Below are 21,208 nucleotides of genomic sequence, written 5' to 3' on the forward strand. Positions count from 1 at the left end.
CTGTGAGTAATCAGCAAAATCTGGTAAAATGCTTTCATGCAGCCTGTTTGTGAAATGATCATTTGATTATGTGACAAAAAAATGTGTATTAGATATGCCTTTAAAAAGGAACAGGAAAATGAAAGCAGGATAACCTAAGCTCCTTTACAGCACCAGAAATCATTCATTTCTGTGCTGAAGTGCTGCACTCTATGAGCAGGCTTGGGCACATGCTTAAGTGCAGACCATGGTGAAGGGCTCTATAAATAGTGTTAATTATAGCATCTTTGCAAACTACATATGAAAAAGGATTTTTCTATTTTGCTTTCAGATCTTCACCAAAATAGCTGTATGTTTAGGCTCTAGACCAAAAATATCAACAAGATTTTTGAAGGGAATGATTTAAATCTTTCTGATTAAATTATATGAAAGAAGAATTACAGGTAAAGCTAATCTGCAGCTGCTACAATGCTTGCAAACAGTACATCCCTAAATGATACCTCCTAAATTCAGATAAGATTACTTTATCATCTGTTGTTCAGATGTTTCATTGGTAATGTACTTTCTCTAGACTAAATATTTTCAAGGTCAAAACCAAACTGTACTGTGCACTGCATTTCACAGGGTCACCCACAATATCCTTTGTGTGAAAACATGCTCGCAAAAACACACTTCTTATTCCTGGTGAAAAGTTTTTTCTTTCTACTCCAACGTATTTGCACTTTAGTATTAAAAGAAAGCAGAGTATGAGCGTTCATTCAACCCTCCTGTCCACGTTTTGAATATTAAAGACTATTAAAACATGTATATTCTGGTCAAAGGTATCACTGGCATTTTCTCTGGATATTTCTCAGAAATGCTTCTTGTGTATTCAAAACTTATGGAACCAGGGGAGATTTCAAATAAATGACTTCATCATCTGTTTGATCATCTATCACATACATGCATCATTTATTCATGTAGGAATAACACAGAACTTACAGCACTTCAAATCCCTAGATTTGACAGAGGACACACCAGTAAAAAGTACAGTGAATTGGGGCAGGGAGGTGGCAAACTGCATATTAAAGCAAATCTGAAGAATAAAATATATCTAAAGCCAGCAGGAGAAAGGGAAGATGTTAAAAGGAACCCACTTAGAAGAGTTAGGGAATCATATAATGGTTTGGGTTGGAAGGGACATTAAAGGGACACCTTTCACTAAACCAGGTTACTTAAAGCCCCATCCAACCTGGCCTTGAACACCTCCAGGGATGGCGCAGCCACAGCTTCTCTGGGCAACCTGTGCCAGTGCCTCACCACTCTCATAGTAAAGAACTTCTTCCTTAGATCTAATCTAAATCTCCCCTCTTTCAGGTTAAAGCCATTATCACTTCTCCTGACACTACATACCTTTGCAGAAAGTCCCTCTCTAGCATTTTAATAGGCTCCCTTTAGGTGTTAGAAGGCTGCTCTCAGGTCTCCACAGAGCCTTCTCCAGCTCCCTCAGCCTGTCTTCATAAGAGAGGTGCTCCAGCCTTCTGATCATCTTTGTGGCCCTCCTCTAGACTTGCTCCAACATCACATCCTTCTTATGTTGCAGGCCCCAGAGATGAACGCAGTACTCCAGGTGGGGTTTCACAGAGTAAAATAAAAGAGGAGAATCACTTCCCTCAGCCTGCTGGCCATACTCCTTTTGATGCAGCCCAGCATATGGTTGGCTTTGTGGGCTGCAAGCACATGCTGCTGGGTCATGTGAGCTTCTTGTCAATCAACACCTCCAAGTCCTTCTCCTCAGGGGTGCTCTCAATCTAGTCTCTGCCCAGCCTGTTTCTGTGCATGGGATTGCCCCAATTCAGGTGCAGGACCTTGCTCTGGGCCTTCTCGAACTTTCCGAGTTTCACACAGGTCCACCTCCAAAGCCTGTCAAGGTCCCTCTGGATGGCGTCCCTTCCCTCCAGCATGTCAACCACACCATACAGCTTCATGTCATTTGCAGGCTTGCTGAGGGAAGGACATATAAAGCTTATGGCCAAGAAGCCATTACCACCACAGTCTACATTTCCCCCAGATACTTCCATATAGAGCTCCCTATCCTTATAAGGCTGAAATATTTTAGTTCTCAAGGAATGGTATTGTACAGAAGGCAAGACAGAGAGTGGCACCAGCAAACTGCAGGGGTTATGAAAGATAATAAAGGCATGAGTCCCCATCTCTTTCCTCCTTCCCTATGATATGGCCCATCCATTTGAAATGAGAATAATTCTTCATCTTCCTTAAGTTTGGTGATCACATTGCCTTTGACCATGTGAAGGAGTATGTGTAAAATAGTTTCTCTGCAAAAGTCCAGAATTTGGCAACCATAAGATACATGAGTTCCTCTGAAATGGAAATTTTGAAAACAGCATTTGGACAGACTAAACCAGAAGACAAAGCTGCAATACTATACAACAGTAAGAAAAGCATATCTTAGGCCAAAAGTAACTTGTAGCATTTAACAGAAGTGCCTTAATAGTGCAGTGGCCAAGAGATGACTGATATAAACCTGTAATACTCCTCAAAGTAATCCAATTTTAAAGATGGAATAAATAGTACCTATGAAAAGTGAAAGTTAATTTTTGCAGTGTAACCAGACCAACGCATGTTTCCTACCACTTGTAAAAGCTACAAAATGGCAATCTCAAAAATGCTATTAATTAGAATGATCCATCTCATAATTTCACTGAATCACTTGCAAATTATTTTCACAAGACACCATTACAGCCATTATGCTGACAGACAGATGCCAGTAAGAGTATATGCTTCATCTCCTATTTATTCTCTAAGACAAGAATCAGACATCACAATAAAGAAATATTCCAATGGTCTATAAATTTTAATCAACCATTTATTTTCACACAGAGAACGCAATATATATTGTTGTGGGTTAGAGAGTCAGTTATGCAATAAATATACAGTAGGAAGCCATTACCTTGTATAGGCCATTGGGCTGTCCCACAACTTAGCCTGAAATACACTACAAACAATGAAAAAGAATTCCTCTACTCTGAAAGTAAGCTAAATATCAACTTATGTACCTGAAACTAGAATGACCTTAACTGGAATAAATGGAAATTTGTATTTATTATTGTGATTGTTATTAGGTGAAGATTTTCTTCACAAGGGAATAAAAAAGTAATCATAACAGTGAGGGTCAGACAGGATGCCTTGTCATTTAACATGTACATCATGTAACTGTAAGCAGAAAACAGGCTTCCTAGATTAAACAGATTAGACCACTGAATCATGACTGAGAACATTTCTCAGTGGATACCGTGCTCAAAGACAGACAGAAAATGACCCCTTCATAAAAATCAGTAATTTTCTGGTCATGCACTCACATGAGAAGTAAGAGTTTCACATTCACTTTTTGGTGTGAAAATGAAGCATTAAACAATTGAACCCAGTTTTTCTGTATTGCAGAAATGTTTAAATTATTTGATTATTATCTATTCTAGGTAGGACTGCTCTGGTGTTGGGGTTTTTTTTTAATAAAAAATAAATAATAATAATAATAAATTAGTAAAAGAGGTAGTCCATTTAATTTCAAAATAGATTGAGGGTGGTGGAAGAAGACAACGGAAAAGAAGTTTCCAACACAGCTCTAATCATGCATGAGAGAGTGAAACAGTCATGTGTCAAGCCTTGGACAGAGTTACTACTATTATCAGGTTACTGTTTCCAAATAAAACTCAATCTCTTCCTGAAATGAAACCCTGGACTTTAAAGCCAGATGAAATAAATGCAGGTTTCCATGAATGATATAATCCATCTACCTGATCGTATACAACTTATTGCAGAGAATCAGTTTTTTTAAATCTGCTTGTCAATGGTAGGCTCTATTCTTCTTCCTTGTCCAAAGATGACAAACTGGAGCTACTCTGTAATCAGACTTTCAAAATACACCAGTTGGATCTTCCAGTGGGTTCACTATCTAACATAGCCATCAGGTCTGTAATGCAATTGTCTAAGTCATATATGACCAGAAAAATCCAGCAGCAATTTCACTAGCCAAACCATCTAGCTACCTAGTATTTACAAACACCCGGTGAGCAAAACAGAAAAAACAAACATGGGTTTTTTACATCCTTCAGCAACCTCATTTACAAATAGCCAGAGACTTTCAGCACCAAAAATCAAACAATGATGCAAAAAAGCTTAAACAGAAGCAGTAATTAAAAGGTGTGCTTAGATAAGTGGGTCTTTAAAACATTGTATACGTACGGCAGCAGTAATATGTGCACCTCTGTGACCAGCAAAGTCTTAGGCACTCCTTGCATAAAATTCTAGCTCCTATGGTCTATGTCATGTGCAAAATACAATCTACTAACTAAAATTAAGCTCAAGCCAATATAAACAGATAAAATCAACTAAAAGGAACTAAAATGACTGCATGGCATTAGAAAGAACAGAACTGGGGACCCAATAAGGACTTGGGTAAAGACACAGTGTTTCTTTGAACACAAATGTGAATCCCTTGAGATGGGAAGGCCAGAACACTTATCAAAGGCACTCATCACCCTCCTCTTTTTTATTTTTTTTTTTTTTTCCTGCATAATAAAGATTTTACATCAGGGTTTTAATGTATTTTTTTTAAGACCTTGCATGACTGGCTTAAGATGTATCTGCCTTTTCTTTTTCATAAAGAAACAAGGTTGACTGTTGCATAAAAAAAAGGCAAAATTCTTAGAGAATGGACAATATCAACTTTAAGAAAAAAAAAAATCACTTTTCTGTCAATCTTCTTTTGAACAGTTGCAGCTGTTAAAAATAAGTAGAGCAAGTAATCAGAAAGAAAATGATGCTGAAAAGGCAGCCAGAGAAGGGTAAGGAAAGTTTTTTTTCTGCATCCTTTGCCCTAGAACCAGACTAGCTGAAACACTCTAACAATAGAGAAATTAAATCAGACTTTTAAAAAGTCATACTTATCATTGGTATAATTCGCTAAATTTTATTCAGGATGTAAACTGTCAGTACACCTTTCTGAAACAGGGAAGTACTATAATGCTTTTTGTGCAAATGCATCATGATTAAAGGTCACAGCTACGAAACCCTGAATCATTACATACATTTAGATAGTACGACTTTCAACTAACTTGTTGATTCCAGTGTTTCCAGATCCTTCCTTGGAGAAACTAAATGGGTATACTTTAATATATCTGAATTCTCTAAATCTTCTGTAGGAAACATTGAACTAAATGAGGCTTTTAGCATTTAAAAGGGAGTTATGTGGATTTGACTTAAATTCCTCATCCAAAGTTAAGCAGGAACTATAGAATTATCATTCCTCTCCTGATCTGGATGGCTTTCCTTCTTTGTCTTTCATAAAAGGTAGGTCAGAAAAAAAGCAAACCAAACAAATCAAGAAGTGTTAGTAAAGTCATTCAAGCCATCCAGACCTACGGCAGCACCTGAACTGATAATCATTTCCCTCCCCTCAGCAACAGCCAGTTTTTGGGTTTTTGTGGTTTTTTTTTTTGTGTGTGAAGGTGTTCCCTTAAAAAAAGAATTCACATACTTAATAAACACACATAGCCCATACAGAACTGTTACACAGTGATTCCAGGCTGCAGTATTCACTTAAAACTCAGGTTACGCTTTATCTCCGAAGATATACATCGACCGTATTATTCACAGTCTTGGCATCAAATTTACTTATGACATATCCAGAAAGCAGGTCTACATTTGACAGTAATACACAGGCTTTAGACTTTTTATGAGATAATAATTATCTTCACCCACTGAGGGTATTTAAATCCTTAAGAAATTATTTTTCGTTTCCTTAATACATATACATCTGTATAAAAGACTTATGCATAAAAATTTGAAGGCACAACTTAGCAACTGGCTCTAATTTAGCTTCAGTAATCAGATTCAGAATAAAGAAATGGTTTTTATTTATTTTTTTATTGTGGCAAGCATGTGAGAATTTGAAGAGGGTAAATTTCCAAGTCAGCAACAGGTAGATAGAGTACAGTTATGTTATAAACCCTAATGTGTGTATAATTGCATATGTAAAAGGCAGTGGGATCTAAACAGACCTACTTATGTTGTTTGACTGATCAAAACAATAGATGCATTTAAATGCATATAAACCATACAAATGCTTAACTTCAGTGCTGAATGGAGCCTAACTGATGTAAGCCTCAATCTGTAGGCTGCTAATGTAAAATCTTGTTATGTAGTTTCTAAGAAAAACAAACAAACCAACCTTTTACTTGTGATTGATCTAGGATAAATTCCATTATTTCAAGAAATCACTTCCTCTCCTGTCTTCTATATTTCATTTTCCATCATATATTTTAACAACAAATTGTCTAGTTTTGAAGTCCTTTGTTTCCCTTTCATCTGAAGAAAAGTAAGACTGTATTCAGGAACTATCAAACCCGAGGACACTGGGATGACTAGAGAACAGACCTTAAGACAATCACTTGGCTTGTTCACTCATCAATCTTTCCTTCTCCATCCTTAGCTCATTAAATACAGAACAACAGCCTATTGTGTTGGTTTAAAATTCAAATTGAATAGCACCGCATTACTCTGCTGCAAAAACATGGCTGGAAATACAAGTGCACCACAGACGCAGTTAGCAGAACGCTAACTCAGCAGAAGCAGTTATCAGAAATAAATAAAGGCCAAGACTGACCAGCATTTACATGCCAAAAATAACCCATCTGTCAAATAAATGTAAGAACGATTTTGAAGTACTGCCAAATGTAGCTCTTGGTATATTCCAATGGACAAAGAAGATGAAAGGAGCAAAGGTGCATGACTCCATTCTGAGATTAAGACTATTATTAAAGTTATAGAAAAAACCAAAACTTTAAAGCAAAGCAGGGCATGGAGGACCACTTTCAGTTTTCACAATAAAACTGCATGTGGAACAAGCCTGGAGAAAGTAATCAAGACCAAGCAGTCAGTGTGGACTAGCACAAAGTCACCCTTGCCTTATGCTAAATCTCTTAAAATGATTGTCCCAGGAGAATTCTCCTCACTTACTCCAATTAGAAAGTCATGCTTAGTATCAGCTCAAGTTTTCACAGCTGTGCTTTAGTAAAACCAAATGTTATAAGGTCAACAAGTGATAAGTTTTACTCAAAAGTCCAGACACACTTCTAAGTCCATCTAAGCAGTGCCTACCGTACTTTATGACTGCCTAGGTCAGACAGCACTGGGCAGGCAACACAATTTTTTTCAGTATATAAGTTTTGATCATTTAAAAAAAATATTACTCCAAAGTGAATATCAGTATCCGAAAAAGTATTTTTAGAGATAAAAATAGTGAATAGGATCAATCAACAACATTAATTTTAAGATTTTTTTTAATGTTTAGGTTTTGTTACTGTTAGTGCTAAAATAATGAAACTTACATTCAGTGCTGCAAAAACTGAGGCCTGAGTGCCGATATTAACTCTTAAGATCTTCAAATGCTAGATTAAATTCAGTAGAGATGGGCAAATATTTTAACGGGACCTTTCAGATGCAACCCTGAAAGCGTTCCACTTTCAGAACTGCAATTTCTACACTCCCTTTTGGTTTTTTTTGGTTTTTTTTTTTTAAGTAAGATAGTAAGGTTTTAGGGCTGACCTGTACCAGGATCAAGCTGTCACAGCCTGGTCATTCTAGTAGCTCAACACAAGTTCATCTTATATATCCATACCAAACCAACTATGGCAGCATTTTGATCAGCCCCAAGCATGGCACAATATAATAATACTGCCTCTGCTCTGCTGCTTCATTTTTCAAATTTAACTCAATAGAAGGATCAACACAGATTTCTCTAGTCCATGCACCATAAGAAAAAAAACAACCCCTCCCCCCCCAAAAAAACACCCCAAAACCCAACTCCTCCTTAACAACAAACTTCGATCTGTAAACCACAAAAGCGTTAGAAACTGTCCTCTAATATCATCTAATAAGCAAAATATTTAACCAACTAACTGAACAATCACTTCTCTGCTATTCTGGATTTAGCCAACCAGAAAACCTGAAAAGGTTTATGTTTTTCCACAATATACCTCTGCTCTGTGATAAATGATTTACTATGGATGATGAATTAATATAGTGTTTCATTATGTATGGCATTCATCAATTATGAGTAGTCTTTTGAATAAATTGAAAGTGATTTCATACCATATTCAAAGCCTCATGCAGCTAAGGCACAGATGAAAGCCACATCCAGTACTTGAAAAAACAAATGACAATGAGACCTTAGCTTTACAGTATGTCTGCCGAAGAATACCATCTTTACAAAAGCCCTTCAGGACTGTTCTTGAAAACATCTTTCAGGGACTGAACTTAGTAAGAGAAAGAAGATGTCTGAAAATCAATAAAGAAAGAACTAAAAGATGTAAGATTTATAGGTGCTATCACAGTGTTCAGTGAGAATCTACCTCACCTTCAAGTGTCCATTTGTTAAAGATGGCAATTATAACAGTAAATGAGGCAGTTCTAAAGAGAGGTGCAAATTCACTACTAAATAGTGGCACAGGTTTGCTGGATGTGTTTCTTTCCCCAGCTTTCTCCCCACGCATATTAGAAGCTTGACACTGAAGTCTTTTGCTTCCAGCTACTTAACGAAAGCAACAGCCCTGGACGTTTTAAAAAAAAAACTCTTTCAAATATGTTTTTCATTTTATTTCATAGAGTGTTTCTCAATTCAAAAATAGAGCCAAATACAGTCAGGGAAATTAATTTCTCTTTTTCAAGCCCAAGCTAGAAGTATAATGGGTCCTTTGCTTACCACAAAAAAGTGATGAAAGGTTTCCAGTCCAGCCCTGCAGATTCAAAAACATTTTTCAAATTTCAGCAAAACTTCCAATTATTTTAATTAGACAGATTTTCTAAGACACGTAGGAACTCAGGTGCTTGTCTAGTAATAGCTATAAGGAATAACGTTTGTCACAGACTCCTCTTCTAAACAGCTCAAGGCCACACCAAGCCAATCGTTATCTACAGAGTGCATCTTCCAGACTCTCAAAACCCCTCAGTAATTCAGTGAGGTATTTGTTTTTATACCTGGTTTAGAAAGAATAATTGAAGCCACTCTGGAGGTGCCAGTTAAAACATCCTTAACTACTAACAGATGCTCTACAGAAATGATGCCCTCCCGCTTTATGGCAGGAAATAAACATGCCTCTTCATATAATCAGCACATATGACATTTTATAGATAAGAACAGTTTGACATGCAATGTCTAGCGAAGTTCGAATAGAAAAACATTTTCCAAAATAACTCTTCCTTACCACATTAAGTATAATTTAGAACCTATAAAATGAATGGTGTTAAAATTCAGGCAAGCCATTTTCTGGAGCCATTTAAAGTTGTTAACTAAAAAACTCCAAATCTTTAAAGTTGCCCCATTATACAGAAGGATTTAGTAAGTCTTGAGTAGAATATTTTTTTTTTTTCCTGAAGAGACAACTATGCCTATTGTAATGACATAATGGCATGTGGATCCCTATGCAGATTTAGCAAAAACCCAGTAACTAAAGCTCTCCTGTTAACAGATCAAGAGCTTGCCATTCAGCCAAAAGTCTTAGGGTCAACTGATTAAACATAGGAAATTTAACTACAGAAGGCAGAAAGCTGCAGCATTTGTTGCATTACACCACCTACTGCAGCTGGCAATTAACAAGCTTAATGCCCCAAAACATACAATAAAGACTCCACCCAAAGTTGATCTGAGTTTACTCTGCTCTCTCTTTAGTTTGATGGCAAAAGTCTGTAACAGTTAATACTGGAAAAGTATAAACCTGCAACAGGACCACCACCCAAAATAATAAAAAAAAAAAAGTTAACTTATCTTCCACACAAAATACAGGTGCGCTTTCACAGGAGCAATGTGGCCAGATCCTTATTACACTAAACAAGCAGGAAAATTAGCTGAAGCTGAAATTACACATCTAATGGAAAAACCTCCACATATTGTTACACAGAATCATAATTATTTCATCGATTCTTGTGAACACGTTTGGTACACTGACCATCTGTTCTAGGAGGGTTTGTGTGCACAAATAAAATCTTGCGACAATATACTCAAATGCAGTTATTTTCTATGCAAGATAAAATTTCCAAGCTTTTAAAAAAGTAAATTTTCTTCAGAGTGAAGTTCTGATGCCAATATGTTAAAAGCTATTTTTAATACATTACCTCCAAGTAGGTTAGCTACTCAAGACATGTGATATGCAGCAAGTAAGGGCAAATTTGTGTTGCTCTATGCACATTTGTATTACTTGCAAACATGCAAAGCAGCTCTCTGGTTGACATGATTCTCACTACCAGCTATGTGATAATGCGCAGGAATCCAAAACATGTTACTTCGTGGTTACTTGTGGGCAGAAAGTAGTGTAAACAGGATCTTTTAATTTGATGGCTTTCCTGCACCTTTTGTAAGAAGAGCAGCAGAAACAGAAACATGGATACAGACAAGGGAACCCTCAACAATTGTGTCAATGTTTAAACCCAGGTTAACACAGCTAAAAGGATTAAGTCCTTCCTAGCAGTTCAGCTCTGCAAAATACCAGTCTTATACATTAAGGTATATAAACTGCTTAAATTCGAGGAAATAAATGGAAGTTACATTAGAAATAATAATGCACTGAAGAGAACAGCATTCACAAAAAGACCTGCTACATTCAAGTTAACAACTGAATCTGTTCTCAATACTTTCTGAAAAAGTAGAAAGTTGCATGAAAAGTCACCAATGCCCCCACCTGCCAAATCCAACAAAAAAAAAAGAAAACTTTGAGGCATGAAGTATTACTAAATAATGGCAAGTCAACAGGTAGCACGCATCTGATGTGCTTGCTGCCAGAAAATACTAGTCATACATACAAAACTCTTGCTTGATTCCATTTTCTTCAAAATAATGGCAGCTGAGGGCAGTAATCAGGAAAGTCATTATGTCCCATTTGAGGTCATTTTGTCGATTAGAATTAGTCTCTGACAAGATGTCCCTATGAAATCTGAGGAATACATTTGCTTCTCTTGAATTCCTGATCATAAATCAACTGAACTCAGTGATGTGTTTCGTATAATTCTCTTGTGAATTCAGGTGAAAGAAAACTGGCACAGCTCTCATTGCTTCTAAACAGACCAAATTTTGCTCATCAAGTGCACACAAAAGGAGTGGAACAGGTCATTCTGATCTTACTCATTCTTATTTCAAAAAAAAAAAAAAAACCAAAAAAAAAAACCAACTAAAGAGTAAAGCCTTTGTGAGGAAGAAATTATTGGATGTCTGCTGCACACTGCTTTCCTCCTGTGTGACCTTCAGCCAGTACTTAACAGCATTATCAATTACAACACTGCTGTAATAGCAGCATGGTAGGATCAGCACAGCCTTCCCCTCAGCTTGAACTTTGTGAGGATAAATTATCAAAAAACCATGCAATAACGGTGGCAGTGTAAGCATCAAGGCCATACCAGTAATAAATACCCCTTTAATATTTTCTGCAGAAATCAGAAAACTTGCCCTGTCAAGCTCATTCATTCAGCATGTTTTTCTTCAGAAAAAAAGAATATTAAGACTTAAAAAAAAAAAAAAAACTATGTGAATTAAACATGCATTAAACTTAGGTTATAATGAAAATCAGGATATTCTGATTTCCTGTTTTAAATTTATTTTCTGAAATATTAATACATCAAGTAACAAGAAAGCAAAGGTTGGTATTCCCATCTACTCTCATGCAGGGTAAATTCCTTTCTAGAAACAGAATATAAAGACTGCTTGTAATTTGGAGCACAGAACAGTAATGCGGTGGTCTTGGCTGGGATAGAGTTAAGTTTTCTCCCTAGTAGCTAGTATGGGGCCACCTTTTGGATTTGTGCTAAAAACAATGTTGCTAATACAGGAATGATTTAGTTACTGCTGAGCAGGGCTTACACTGAGCCAAAGCCTTTTCTGCCTCCCACACCTCGCACCAGCGAGTAGGCTGGGGGGGCACAAGAGTTGGGAGAGGACACAGCTGGGACAGCTGACCTCAGCATAAAAAGCCGGTGGAAAAGGGGGTATTTGTACCTCTCTCCTTATAACTGCAAAACTAAATAACTACATTTATATATAAATTGATTATTCACAAGTCGGATCAGCCCTGCAGTGAAACATGTTTATCCCACTTTTGTGCATGGAATATAAATCTTTTCATAATTCAACTCTGACTGGAGTCATTACTCTACAAACTCATCATCATTATAAGTTTACCTATGCCTCTAATGAGGTGGGGCTTTTTCCGCCGGTGGTATTTAATAAGTTCCCTTAAACATCAGTATACAGATCAGAAAACAGACAAAAAAAAAAAAAAAACAAACCACAAAAAACCAGGGTTGCTTATTCCAATAATATCAAATAGTCTATTTTATTATAAATGAGATACCCATTAATTTATTTTTACCCACTGTTTCTAAACAAAAGAGAACCCCTCTGAAAAATATCCTATAATGATATGCTTACTGCCCAAACATGGTGGCTTTTCCTGTTAGAGGTATCTGCTTCTTTACTCCCCTCCATGTAAATGATCTACATGGTAAATTTAATTTGAATTCTATCCTGTTAAAGATTATTTATAATGTATTTTGCATACAAAACAATGCATTTTGAGATATGGAAAAAGAGTAAAACCTGTTTGAGAGCTATGCTATTCCCTTTCTACAGAAAAAAAAAAAAAAAGATAAGAATCTTGTTGCATTCAGTTGAGCAGCTAAACCCCCACGATTCTCCAGCCCCGGTATGTTCCTACTGAGTGCTCAGTGCGGAAGAGAACTTCTCAAAATATATGTCTATGAATAATATTTTAAAGAAACCAAAAAGATAACCAGCTTAAGGGGGGGGGGGGGAATCTATATAATTGCAGTTTAAAATGCTTTTAATTTATGACATATGAGTTTAAGATTTTTAAGGAAAGAAACATCAACTGCACTTAAACCCGGTGTCTCTTTTGATATATTTTGTGTTAAACAATAAGTAACCATTCACATGGGATTTACAGTGAAATGGCTTCATTTGATTTGATATAAAATTAAAAATGTACCCTGATGCAATAGGGACTAATACAGAAGTGTTACAAGCTTAAAGCTACAACAAGGATTGAAGTCTTAAAAATAACACTAAGGAAGGTACATACTGCTGTCCTTTCCTTTTAGATGCTTATTTAACTTCTTCAAGATTGCACTATTGATTTAAATCTATGCTTTTTAAATCCACGTTCTCACAATTTGTTTCTAGTGCTCCTCTGAAGTTAGAATAAAATAGCATGAACAAACCCAGATATAGCTGGGGCAAAAGTCGAGTTAAAACAGAGCTAAAAATCAGCATTTTAGAGCCTCAGGTTAACATAACCTAATGTGATATACAAAATTAAGTACTTTGGTTTGTTCTTAGCCATTTTTACATCAACTCCAGACTAAATAATTAGACTTACACAGCCTAACTTCAAGCTAATGCCTAAAAAAAAAACAACCGCAAACCCACACAGAAACCTCACCAATCCCCACTAAACCTCTCTTGGCTTCTCGTATGTAAGAAATTGACATTATTCATGCATTCAGAAGCAGAGAGGTGTTACATGTAAAACAACATAATATCACAAAAATAAAATTAATAAGCATATCTGCATTAATTTTAGAAGTCAGACACGTAAAAATATTTGTTTGTATTCCAAATAATTCTTTTCAAGAGTCTTACCTTTTGATGGTAACCATAAACACAATTTTTTCTCTAAAAAACATGTTCTTAGTTTCATAAATAATGGTTTTCCTAGATATGAAATACAAAATTATGTCTTATTTAAACAAACTCAACCTGCAAAGATTTACAACTTAATAGAAAGGCTTCTGTCTCTAGAGCTGTATCATGGAAAATTAAATCCATCAATCCTGAAGAATGTTCTTCTTTTTCACTTCAAATTCTACTAGTCAGGAAAAAAATTTCCAAGTAATTAGACAAGTTTTGTGTATCTATCACTGTTAATAACCTGCGTCCCAGTGTGCTATATACACAAGTCAACAAAATGAAGAAACAATACAGCAGTTACAGGAAATAACAGCTTCCTTCAGCAACTTCCTGGAGTTTGCTTTTGAAAGACTGAGGTGTTTCTCTTTCCTCCTTTCCCACCAGCTTTCTGCAGGTATCTTTCACCAGTTCTTACACTTGGGAACACAATCCTTGGTAGCAGGTTTGGAACTCTTCCCCCCACTTCTTCATTTCTTGCAAACTGGATTCATTCTTATTGTCCTCTATTCTAACATTTACCAACCTGCCCCAAAAGCAATATAACCTCTGAAGTGCCTCACTCACTTATAGAGCCTAAGTTGATCCAGAATTCCAACTCTCAAAGAAGCTCTCTTGGAAGAATAGCACATTAGAAATCACATCAACAAAGTATGATGCACAGGCAGTTGTAAGCTGTTTAAAGCTTTGGTGCATCTGGCACAAGGATAGGCTGACAGAGTTGGGATTGTTGAGCTTCAAGATAAGGTTCAAGGGGGGTGGTATCAACGTGCAGAAATGCCAGGTGGAGGGACCGCAGAAGGCAGAGTAAACTCTTCTCAGTGCCAGTGTAAACACAACAGAGAATTAGAACACACCGAAACACAGGAGACTCTACTTAAACATTGAAAATCCCCTCCTGTTTTACTGTGAGGCTGGCAAAACACTGGAGCAGGTTGCCCACAGTATCCATCTTCTGAGGTATTCAAAACTCATGTGGACAGTCCTGAACAACTTGCTGATCCTGCTTGAGAAGAGGCTGGACTAGATGAACTGCAGAGGTGTATCCCTGCCTCAACAGTTCTATGATAAATGCATCACAGAACTGTTAGGGCTGGAGGTTACCTCTGGAGATCATTTAGTCCACCTCCCCTGCCGAGGCAGAGTCACCTATAGCAGGCTACACAGGAATGTGTCCAAGAAGGTTTTGAATGTTTCCAGACCAGGAGACTCCACAACCTCCCTGGGCAGCCTGTTCCAGTGCTCTACCACCCTCAGGGTAAAGAAGTTCTCTGTGTAGAGGTGAAACTTGTGTTTTAGTTTATGGCCATTGCTCCTTGTTGCGTCACTGGGCAGTACTGACAAGAGTCTGGCACCATTCTCCTGGCACCCACCTTTGAGATATTGATATGTATTATCAAGATCCCCTCTCAGTTTTCTCTAGACTAAACAGGCCCAGCTCCCACAGTCTCTCCTCATAAATGATGCTCCAGAATCCTGATCACCTTTGTGGCCCTCTGCTAGACCCTCTCCAGTAGCTCTTTCTGTTGTACTGAGGACTCCAGCACTGGACACAGTACTCCAGATGTGGTGTCATCAGGGTTGAGCAGAGAGTCAAGGGATCACCTCCTTGACCTGCTGGCCACACTCCTCCCAATGCACCCCAGGATACTATTGGCCCTCCTGGCCACAGCGGCATGCTGCAGGCTCATACTCAACTTGTCAACCACCAACACTTCCAGGTTCTTCTCAGCTGAACTGCTCTCTAGCAGGTCAGCCCCCAAGCTGTACTGATACCTGGGGGTCTTCCTCCCCAGGTACAGTAAGCCTGCACTTGCCTTTGTTGAACCTCATTAGGTTTCTCTCTGCCCAATTCTCCAGCCTATCAAGGTCTCAAATGGCAGCTCAGGTTTCAAGTGTGTCAGTCACCCTCCACATATATCATCAGCAAACTTTCTGAGGGTACATTCTATCCCTTCAGCCAGGTAGTTGATAAGGAATTAAAAGATCATTTCTCTGAGAACTACAAGAGTTTCCACAGGAAAAAAAAGAAAAGAAAAAAAAACAAAAAACAAACCAAACCCAAACAAAACAATAAACCAACGGCCTCTCCAAACAAAGAAAAAATAAAAAAACAAAAACCCCACAAACCAACCAGAGAAAAAACACCTCCCTAATTCCTGCTTCCTCAGAAAAAAATAAACCCGCTCCGCCCCTTCCCCCAAAAAGAACCCACCAAACACAGCAAAACCTCCACAAATGCAATTCTTTCTAGAGAAGCAAAATTTGCCTGAAACCCAGCATATTTCTTAAATCCCAGTATAATTGTATAACAATCATTTGGCATAATGAAAAACAGACGTGAGGAAAACAGATTTCCACATCTGAAAACAACATTCCCTGCTTTCTAAATGAAGTGATCATATGAGTCATGGAAATCAATCACACATGCTTCTTTTCTTACTAAAGAAAGATCTAGGCTCTCTATGTAGGGATTGTTTTCTCCTCCCCATGCCCCAAAGCTTAAAGGTCTCGTTTCATCATCTTTGCTTTCAAAGTAACTCACCTCACTTAGAGCTATAATACAAAGAATAAATGACATAAATGAAATGCCATGTGCCAGCTGATTATATCAGTTTCATTTTTTTCCCTTTTTTATAAAAATATTTGAAGACTTTTGACCTTTTTATCCTGTTTTGATTGATAGAGTATATTGCACCCTGGGGAGACAAAAAAGAAGAAGCAAGAGCTAAATCACAGAGGCAAAGCAAAAGACTGCATACAGTTTGGAGAAAGCACTTTACAACAAAGCAGATGGCTGCAAAAAACAAGACATTTTTCTGAAGTCTAGCTGACACGATCTGTACTGATTCACTGTTGGAAAGCAATTACCAAAAATATCAATACAATACAAGTATTTGTAAAACATTGCACCTATTTTTTTTCAAACACCTCTGTCAGGAAAAATTACTGATTTTTTTCCTCAAGAGATGCTTATTTCAGCAATCACCCATAACTTCTTTCTGTATGTTTCCGCTATCTCAGTGTATGGAGCTGTGTATTTCAGAAAAAAGGAGAGCCTTCAATAATTCATAAAGTGAAGCAGCACTAGTTAGAATACAGGAGTACAGCAGAACCAGTTCTGAAGTTCACTGCATATAACTGAGCTTACCCAAGCCTTTTATCTTCCTTAGAAAGAAAGAGCACGTACACAGGACAAAGATTTCTCAGAGGAAGTGGAAATACTGAAATAAGAGTCACAGGACTTTTGTTGCAAAGTAGAGCCTCAATTATTTTCCACACCACTTTCGTGCCCTCGCAGTATCCAACATTATCTTAATGATACATGGATAATGAAACTCATTGCATAACCTTTCAAGTGTTCCTGCATTCTCAGGAGAAAATGATACTTTTGCACTAGCTATTGTGCTTTCATTCACAGGTATTCGTAAGGACAGTGTACGTGTATGGATGTGGATAGTATGTGATAACATCCTGGTTTTAGTTGGCATACCATACTGCTCACCTAGCTATAGCTGGATGGAAAGGCAAGTGGAAAAAGTAATGCTCTTTTCTACTAAATCAAAGTTTACCTGACAGTCAAATGTTTACATAATGCAAGTCTCCTCACGTGCATTAAGCTCAGAATCTACTTTTAATGCCCAACTCCCTGCCACACTTCCAAAATTTTTAAACCCATGATGATTTCCAGTTGCTGCAACTGATACTACTTAAAACTCAACACAGCCTTTGACATCTTCAGCAGGACAAACATCAGTACTCTGTAAAGACTTTATGCACTTCACTCCCCTTATCAATTTAGTGCTTACTCTTCCCTCCCCAAACCACCAGAGATGCTTAAGTAATCCCTACATGAGCCGACATTTGCCTAATTCAATTTTAGCAGGACAGTATTACTCCTAAACCATTCTGTTCTACTTAAAGATACAGCCACAAAAGCTGCCATCTCTTGGTGGGATTTCAGTTAAGTAAATCAGTGTTTCAAGGTTTGTGACCATCTGGTGAGACGATAAAACTTCCTTGCTACAGCAGAGAGGAAATATGCACCACTGAGGTGCACACACTTACCACAGAATCATAGAAGCATAGAATAATTAGGGTTAGAAAGGACCTTAAGATCATCTACTTCCAACCCCCTGCCATGGGCACAGATGCCTCACCATGGACCCCGTTACCAAAGATTCCGTCCAGCCTACCTTTGAACACTGCCAGGGATGGAACATTCACAGCTTTCTTGGGCAATCCATTCCAGTGCCTTACCACCCTCACAATAAAGAACTTCTTCCTTATATCTAACCTATACTTTCCCTGGTTAAGTTTGAACCCGTTACCCCTCTCCAGAATCCTTGTAGGACCCAGTACAATGCCTCTTGAGTGAAACAAGTTCTTCACTCTCAAGCAGCTTGGCAAGACCTTCCTGAAAGGAAGAAGCTCAGGCTATGGCTACTCAAAAGCAAAATTCATGCTATGGCCACCTTGACTTTTTGGCACACCAAGAGAAGGCCTGCCTGCAGCTCAATAGGCCAAGTCCTTCTAGGTGGAATGAAATCTAAAAAATAAAGCATAGTGTGGACTACAGACCCACACTTTTCATGGGAACATAAATTTTCTTGAATGCTATGAACATGTAAAGATGCAGATGGAGTTACCAGAGCTATCATCTGATTTTAATACCTTCTCCTACAGTCTATACATGGTGTTATGCGGCTCAGAACTCTCTCATTAATTATATTAGATTTCCTTATGTGCTGCATGGTGGATCAACCTCCCTTCTTATCTGATGTGAGTCTCCATAAGCAAAACATCAAGTTTAAGAAAGCAAACTACAACAAAAGAGTCATGGTTACTTTTTCTTCTTTTCTTATGCTAGTGATATACTTGTTTTGTATTGTTTCAGTTTTGTTTGCCTGCTTATGCACCTACTTCAGCTCTCAGCAAACACATGCTTCTAGGCTACAAATAAACATACATGAAAAATGTTTCTGCCTATAGTTTCACCTTCTACATTTCCTAATCTTCTGCATTTTACGCACCTATGTTCTGTACACACAGATCCTGTGGCACCTCAATACACTCGATGCTCTAGCAGAAGAGGACTGCTGTCATTTCTATTTTAAAACTATGAGCAGATGTTCAATTGCACAACATAAGAAATAATTTCAGATGAGTAACAAGAGATTATTTTTCAAAGACATTCATAAAATTCCACTATGTTTTTTAAGTCCTATAACTGTTTCAAGGGTGAAAACCAAATTTTTTACAACAATGTGGATATTCTACAGCCAACCTGAATTTTTTCATTATCCCTAAAATACTCTTCCTTAGTAACAGAGCCTACAGGATTTACACAAATATATTTTTCAAATATACAGTGTCACTCAATGTCCCAAAATGCTGACCTCAAAATTGTTTATTTAAAAAAATAATAAAAAAAAGACCAACCGCCTTTTTAGGCACCAGAATAATAATTAGTCCTTTATGTTCGGAGTTCAAATACGTGAGGCTATGTCAATGGAACTAGCATTTAGCTTTTGAGGCTGATCATGTCAGCTTCTGAGCTTATTTTCTTCCACCAAAGAAGGGCTTAATAGCATTTAATTTCCAGTGTGAAGTTTCAGTGGGAGCACTTACACACCCAAAGTTTAAGTGATTCTTGGAAAGGCTGGATGTGTAACTTCCCTTATAGCATTTCCTAGTGATAAACTCCCTCCCAAAACTCTACTGGACAAAATAAGGCTCCCCTGAAAAAAAAAATAATAAAAAAATTGTTGATGAGGTCGTGTACAGCATCCATTCACCCTGATAAATGCATTGTACATGTTTATACACACACGGAGGCTCCCAATACTTCAGGGAAACTGCATAAGAATAACATTATTAATGAAACCTCAGTACAGTGCAAGTCATATATCTAGGATTTAAATAGACTGTAATCCAAGTCCTTAACTGAAGACTTAGGTGGACTGTAGGTCACAACTATTTCCATATGTATTTCTGATTTCTTTTTAGAAGAATAACAGGAAATAATCTATGGTTCTAGTATTTACTGTGAGCTTTGTATTCAATTTAATTTGCATAAGTTAAACAGAAATTTGCCTTTGTATTCAAACCTCAGCAGTCTTCTAGTGCTTAGTCAGTAATCATTTTTCTTTCTTTTTTTAATTAAGATAAAAAAGGAGACAGTTTTGCTTGTATAAACTGAAATACTAGGTATATTGACTGAAATACACGAAGTTACATTATGTAAAGGATTTTAAGCCTTGCAAGCTAACTCAGTGAAGTTAGCTTCAGTATAAACACATGTATGCAACAGGTGAAAAGAATACACTATTTTAGGCTGTAAAAGAACTTCACAGAACACTTTTAATATAGATTACACATACAGAGAATACTAAGAAAAAATATTTCTAGAAATACTGTATTTTTTGTAAAGCCTTTTATTTACAAAACCTGTTTATTTGAGAATGCTTACAACATCACATTTTGCATCCTCTGGCAACAGAAATATCTGTCCTTATATTAAATTAAAATGCCACATCATAACTCTCATGCCACTGTGGCTTCTAAGATATTAAAAGCTCAAGAGTTAGTATCAACATATTTTCTTAATAACGGCTTATATCCAGAAAAAAAAGCTACAGTCAGTCATTCATTGTATGTACACAGAAAGACAGTAAGAATATTAAAATATTAACTCTTAAAATAAGTGTGGAAAGCACAATCCAGCCTCGTGAAATGACTTTCAGCTGCAGGCAACAAAGAGTTGCCAACTGGCTGACTTTCATAAAAGTTATTCTTAAAAAAATAAATAAAAGAAAAAGAAAAAATCTGAAGGTGCCTGAAGTATGCTCAAGTGCTGTCCTTTTCATGGGCTGAAAACCATCTGGACCAGTTCTAAGTGACTGCATCACAAATACACATGAATAACAAAGATAGTCATCCAAACAAATAAAGTAACACAAGTGTGTATTTATACCGTGTTGTTTAGTGGTCTGTTGTTCTGAGTAGAGTGATAATGACTTCTTTACCTCTACTGGTGATGCCCTTCTTGACATAACCTAGCATCCTGCTGCTTTCTTTGCTGCAGCTGCACACTGCTCACTCACATTGAGCTTGCTGTCCACCAGCACCCTCAGGTCTCTTTCCACAGAGCTGTTCCCCAGCTGGGTAGATCCCAGCCTGTGCTGCACTACTGGATTGTGTTTTCCCAGGTGCAAGACCTTATGCTTGTCCTTGTTGCATTTCATGAGGTTCTTGTTAGCCCACTCTTCCAGTGTATCCATGTAATCCCGCAGGCTTTCCCTTCTGCAGTGCCTGCTTCCTCACTCAGTTCGTTATCATCAGTAAACTTAGTCAGGGTACAGTTGATCTTATCTTCCAGCCCACTTATGAAGACATTAAACAGAGTTGGGTGCAATATTAATCCCTGGGGATGCTACTAGTGTCAGGTAACCAGTTTGAAAATGAGCTATTTACCAGCAC

General features: G+C 37.4%; 1 protein-coding gene across 2 annotated transcripts in view; it reads right to left on the reverse strand.

Annotated features, from left to right (window-relative positions):
* NRG3 (neuregulin 3) overlaps positions 1-21,208 on the reverse strand; it is a 423,949-nt gene that overhangs the window by 128,508 nt on the left and 274,233 nt on the right. The gene's annotated exons all lie outside the window — the stretch shown is intronic.

The sequence above is a fragment of the Neopsephotus bourkii genome, unplaced genomic scaffold (genome assembly GCF_033783945.1).
Source record: "Neopsephotus bourkii isolate Nb327-2 ecotype Australia unplaced genomic scaffold, CSIRO-AGI_Nbou_v1 NB_1634, whole genome shotgun sequence".
NCBI classification, from domain to species: domain Eukaryota; kingdom Metazoa; phylum Chordata; class Aves; order Psittaciformes; family Psittacidae; genus Neopsephotus; species Neopsephotus bourkii.